The sequence below is a fragment of the Montipora capricornis genome, chromosome 8 (assembly GCF_036669925.1).
Source record: "Montipora capricornis isolate CH-2021 chromosome 8, ASM3666992v2, whole genome shotgun sequence".
Classification (NCBI taxonomy): domain Eukaryota; kingdom Metazoa; phylum Cnidaria; class Anthozoa; order Scleractinia; family Acroporidae; genus Montipora; species Montipora capricornis.
In genome coordinates this window covers 13,301,716-13,307,954 of record NC_090890.1, presented here as the reverse complement: position 1 = coordinate 13,307,954, position 6,239 = coordinate 13,301,716, and the positions used below count along the sequence as shown (strand labels likewise).

The 6,239-nt window shown below is 42.1% G+C and overlaps 1 protein-coding gene across 1 annotated transcript in view; it reads right to left on the bottom strand.

Moving 5' to 3' along the window:
- Positions 1-6,239, bottom strand: part of LOC138060355 (chromosome transmission fidelity protein 18 homolog) — a 93,691-nt gene that overhangs the window by 77,649 nt on the left and 9,803 nt on the right. The gene's annotated exons all lie outside the window — the stretch shown is intronic.

Below are 6,239 nucleotides of genomic sequence, written 5' to 3'. Positions count from 1 at the left end.
ATACCAGGTGCCATAACTATATCTTCTAGATACGTAGAAAATTCCTCAAAAAACACACTTGATGAAATTGGATGGTCACTGGAGTAAGGTGGACGATACACAGATACAACTTTAATAACATATTGATGAACACAAACTGTTCATTCAGAAAACTCAAAAGATTGTTTCTCGTTGCCGTCAGACATTTTATCATTTAATGAACCTTTAAACATGATGCCCGCGCCCCCACCATGTCTCCCTGATAAACGAGGAAAGTTCCTGAATTCGTAGCCAGTTGGTGACAAGCCTGCAATGCTTACAGTGTCACAGTCTTTTAGCCAGGTTTCGGTAAACACACAGATGTCAATGCTTTCGTTTACTATATGATCGGTGACAGCCCCAACTTTATTTTTCAGTGATCGTGCATTAGAACAGGCGAAAAGAAGATCGGTTTTCTGATTCGAAACATGTGATTTACGCTTTGTTGGGTATGTTCCTACAAAGTATGACAGAGACGAAGCAATTTGATTTGAATAAGGTTGTTTGTGTTCGCTGTCTTCTGTGAACCGCAACATGCAAATTTCGAGCGGGAAGATTTAAATCTTCCACCGGCAAAAGACAATATTGTAGTAATGAAAGCGGTGATTTGGTCGCCAAGATGACTTCTTTACTCCTCCTCGAGTGCCACGAGTCCTTTTTAATAGACCATTCTCTTTTAAAGCACTCCATGTTGATTCTGTAAGCGGTATGAGCTTTCTGGGTTGATGACAATAGCTGCCACTTTGATTACTAAGCATGGTCGAACATTTCCACCAAAATTGTAGTGAACAGAGCGTTTCCCTGGAATAAGTGATCTTGTATATGGCCATCAGTACTTTAGGAACAATTCAAAGTAAATAGAAAATAGCTAAACTTTGAAATTAAGAGTTAAAATTAAAATATCCTTGAGAGCGCAGTCGAACGCAGCTTGTTGAAGTCCGATATGTCATACGATGTCATACGATAAATGACATAAATAAATGTGAGTTCAAGGGTAATTAAGAAGAGTTTAAGGAAGGGGAAGATGTTAAAAACTTAATAATGCCATTTTTGTTTGAAAAACATAATGTTTTGGAGGGGGTGACATTTTGATTGGTTAATTTCAACTGTGCATGCCCATTGATTTGTTTGAAGTTTTGAAATTGCTCACACAATATGTAAAAATAAATAAATAAATACATAAATAACATGGCCGCCTCGCCTTGAGCACTGCTGCCCAAAAGAACGCCCATCTGGACCTACTACTCCGCCAAATAGCCAACTTTTGTCCTGTAATCTCTAGGAATTCCATCGTTAAACACTCAACTTCCCTGAACGACATATGGCAGAAATACGTCAACATTATGGTTTCCAGTCCTCTGGAGTGCACTTTCTTAACTTGGCTAGCATACCCCTACAGCCTGATGAGCAACCTGAGGACCTGTTTCAGCTTGTTATGGCTTTCTTTGAGGATAACCTCCTTTCTGTTCACGGCGGCTTAACACACCACGGAGATCAGGTAACTGCCAAAGAAGACCTCTCCCCCACACTGGAGAACACTGTCGTCTTCCTCTGGCTCCAGTCGATACATCCCGGCTTACCCCTCTTGGTGAAACAAAAATATGGTTCTGCATAACGCAATAAGACCCTGGCTTCACTAAAACCTGAGATCTCTCAAGCTATTGGATCTCTCCTTGATGAGTTACGTAGCGTTGAAGATACCAAAGCCATGCGTATTGGCAGTACCACACCAAGGCGCCACCCTTATGCTGCTCAAGGCCAACCCCGATGACGCCCCTTCTTGTATTGCATCCTCTGCAAAACTGCCGGTCGCCCACATACCACTCACAACCTGATGGATTGTCGCTACCTACCTGACCGTGACTGTCGACCATGGGCTCGGTCACGCATGGTGATGGATGACCCTGACGACCTTGGTGCTGAGGAATGCGAGCCCTTGGATGAGAGTGGTGACCTTGTAGTCCTGCCAGTCCAGGGTGAAGAGCCAGCAGCCCTTCGCGTGAGCATTGTCCAATCACCTGTCCTTAACACCTTCTACCACAAACACCCAGTGCAGCTATTCTGTCCACATACGTTACATCGCCGGAGTTGAGAACCTACCCTCCTTTGCAAGCTGTAACCCAAAGGAATGTTTGGACTCTAGTTGCCAAATTTGCAATTCATCGTCGAACTCTAGGATTCCGTTGTTTGCAGCCTCTCTGTTAGTGATGTCCTTCAAGGCTCTGTCAAGATACCCTTCACTAGCTGTGCTGCCTGGCAGGCTACCCAGCTGGAGTGCCCTCACCTCCTGAGAACACACTCACACCTTAGCTAAGGTACCTGACCCTCTAAGAAGGCCACCAAAATTATTGGTGTGAAACGCTACCTTAAGGATGTCCTAATCACCGCTGACGGCTTTCTCGTTGTGCGAGACCATCAACCCTTCCAACCCCCTCGTGAGCGCCTGGTTGTCTCTTGCTTCGTCTTAGACGGCCTATTAACAGCTCTTCACATCGGTTTTTTTTTTTGGAATCAATGAAAAGATTTTTAATGTCATAGCTATCAATGTCACAGTTTCTTCAGGCTCCAAATGCTTGAACTGGGCCGTAGCCAGTATGAGGCAAACAGAGGCACTTGCCTCGGTCATTGTTTCGTGAAATTTTAAAATAAAGCGTGATTCCAGTGTTGTCTTTAATATGTAATATGCATCGTTAACACTTAAAATACTTCCGAAGAAAATTTAACCACGGACATTGCCTCAGTCATATGTTTTTTCTGGCTACGGCCCTGAAGTACAGTTGTACCAGCAGACGCTTTGCCATGTAAATCAACCAGTACGTGAAAAGATGTTCCTTGAACATATGAAACCATGAAATTCAAAACAAATTCCAAAGTTATAAATAAACTACTTATAAGATAGGGTGCTTTTACTGTCACACAATAAAAAATAAATTGTTGGTTGTTCAATGAAAAAAGCCAAGAACTTGGAATGTTGAGAGACAAGAGACAAAATCATAAACCATCTCCCCAATGCTTAGGTCCGTACGGTACATCGTTTCTGATTTGTCTTTTTTTATTTGTTATCTTAGTTTTATTTTTCCTGAATTCAACCTCTAACTGAGGGATACAGCAACTACCCGTTTTGAGAAGTATGTCAAGCGTTTCAACAACATGTTCACAGCGATGAACATCACTCGAGCGCCCCAACAGGAAGCAATATTATTACATTATGTTGGCGAGGATACCTGTGATGTCTTTGAAACCTTCACCATACCAGAACCAACCGAAGGAAGTGACAAATATAAAGCTGTCATCAAAGTGCTCACCAACCATTTTGAACCTCAGAAATGGGTTTTTCATCACATCTATGCCTTTCCTCAGGAAACCTAACAATCCGGCTAGAACATTACCAAGTTTTATACACGTCTTCAGATGTTGGCACACAAATGTGAATTCGTGAATACCGAGTTAGAAATTAAAAGACAAATAATTCAAGGCATCTTATCGCTTCATCTAAGGCGCGAGGCTATGAAACAAAACCTTCACCTAGAAAATCTGCTCAAAGCCTCTCGAGCCATGGAATCCGCAGACAATCAAACCAGCGAGATCGAGAAACTGCAATCACAAGCAGTTAGCTTTGGTCGAAATAGAGCAACCAAGGATCCACTGAGGGAAAGTTACAAAAGCCAAGCAAAATTTGATTCCTGAAACACTAAATGCGGTGTGTGTGGTAGAAGCTAATCCTGACTTGAAAGACAGGTTTGGGGGCTTGGGGTTCCTGTGCAACAATGTGAAAGGGACATGTATACTCGTCACTATGATTATCATCAGGACCAGCTAGGGTTGAAGTCTCACCACTAGAGCGGTTTTCAATGTCCACAGATCTGGCATGGTGTTTACTGTTTGAAGACCTTATTGGACAGGTAACTCTACAACGATTGTTGGGTTTCCTGCAACAAACTATGGCGAAGTGATTCATTTTACCATAGTTCAGACACTTTTTACCTTGAGCAGGACAATTTCCTTGATGGGGATATGGATACACCCATGCCCATAATGGCAGATTCCGGAGCAACAGTGAACATCTTCAGCAAAAGGGACTTTCATAGCTTAAAATACAAATGCTAAAGTGTACCCATATATGTCTACCAAGCTGCTACACCTATGTGGGAAACTCTGAGCCAATGTCATTAGTGAGCATTGCACCTCAAAAGAAACATTCTGTGTTGCAGAGGGATTGTCAGGTTCTATGCTTAGCTAGATAACATCACAGTTATAAATCTCATCAAAGCTGTGAGTACTGTTGACTAACCTCATGCAAATCTACCACGTGGTGCACCAGATTTCCTTCAGGAATTTCCTCATCTAACGGGTGAATGCAAAGGTGAACCAGTACGCACACATGCTGATGAGTCTATCAAACTAGTAGCACAGCCACACTGTAACATCACCTTTAATGTCAGGAAACAAATAGAAGAGAAACTGAAGCAGCTGGAAAATGATGGCATTATTGAATTAAATGCGCTGAGAGCCCAACTCCTTGGTTCTCGCCGATTTTTGTTGCAACCAAAGCCCAGAAGCCAGCGAAATCAGACTCTGTGTGGACATGCGCTCATCATTCCCACCATTGATGATGTACTGTTGGATCTAAATGACTGTAACATGTAAAGCAAAATTGACTTAAATCACGGTTACCATTAGATTTCACACCACCCAGACTCAAGACTGTTGACACATTCTCCACTTATGTGGGACTATCCTGATATAAGCTTGTGTCTTCATTTTGGTCTCTCGTGTGCTGCAGAAATCTTTCGAAAGAAAGAGAGTGATGCAATCACCAACTCCATGAGAACGCGGTTACAATCAAGGAAGAGGTACTTTGGTTTTACAGTCAGCTATTATCCAAATGCTGATGCCACCTTCCAAATACAGAATATTGTTACAAGTGGGGACATTTCCCTCAATCCTGGACAACCGATTCAACCGATAAATGCTCTGTTTGTGGGAAGACTGTTGCTTGAAACCATCGTGGAGTTGAATGTGACATATGTTTGCTGTGGTGCCACATTAAATGTGGTAAGGTGAGTGCCAAAACATACACCCATTTGATAAATGCTTCCCAATTGCAGTGGAATTGTCCCACCTGTTTAACAAACCTACAAACCAATGTCTGTTTAACAAACCTTGAAACCAATGCCTCTATGAGCAAAATGCCTGTGAGTGCCAATTACCAAGAATCTGAAGTTGATGTGTACAAAATGCTAAGGACTCCACTGGGAAATAAGAACTTAAAAATTGGGCACATAAATGTTAATGGTCTTCTTACTAAATTAGCCGATATCCACCTTCTACTTAGAGAAGTGGAATTCAATTTACTGGGAATTACTGAGGCTCATTTAACAGATGAAATATCCAGCAACTTAATTAAAGTTACAGGCTATAACTTAGCAAGGCGTGATAGGACAGGTTCTAAAGGAGGAGGAGTGGTGATATATTACTGCGAGGGTCTGAATGTTTATGAGGACCTGAAAAGGAACACTAACCAAGAACTAGGGGCAGTGTGGTTAAATATTCCCACTCAACCCTAATTGGCTGCTTATATTGTCCACCAAAATGTACTGCCTTCTTCAATTCCCTACATGACCTGCTGAACAGGATTTGGATCAAAAGGAAAAAATAATGTTATCTTGCTTAGCGACTTCAACTCTTATTTGACAAGTGATACTCAGTCCAGGATTCATCACAGGCTGGCAAAAGGCTGAAGAGTATACTTGGCAGCTTTGGATATTCAAACCTTATTGAATCACCAACACCAGTCACTGCTAACTCTAGGTCGTTAACTGACCTTGTCTTATTATTGTTCATCCTAATCATCGAACAATGATATTCAATGTAAGGAGAAACGTAGAATCGGAAAAATATCCGAGTCCCAGATGGGATTTGAACCTACGACCCTCCTTGATCTAGTCGGATGCTCTAACCACTGAGCTACTGGAGACTCTATGGTGAGCAAGGGTCAATTTGTGGGTTTCGACTGGAACCGCATCGCGCAGTTACACAGCCAAGTATTGACTAGCATATTTGAAATTCACTAACAGCATCGTGCTGTCACATTAATGCATATCAAGATGCAGCCAACCAACCTCCAAAGTGAGTGTGTTAAAGATGAAACAACAACAATGATATTCAATGTAAGGAGAAATGTAGACTCGGAAAAATATCCGAGTCCCAGATGGGATTTG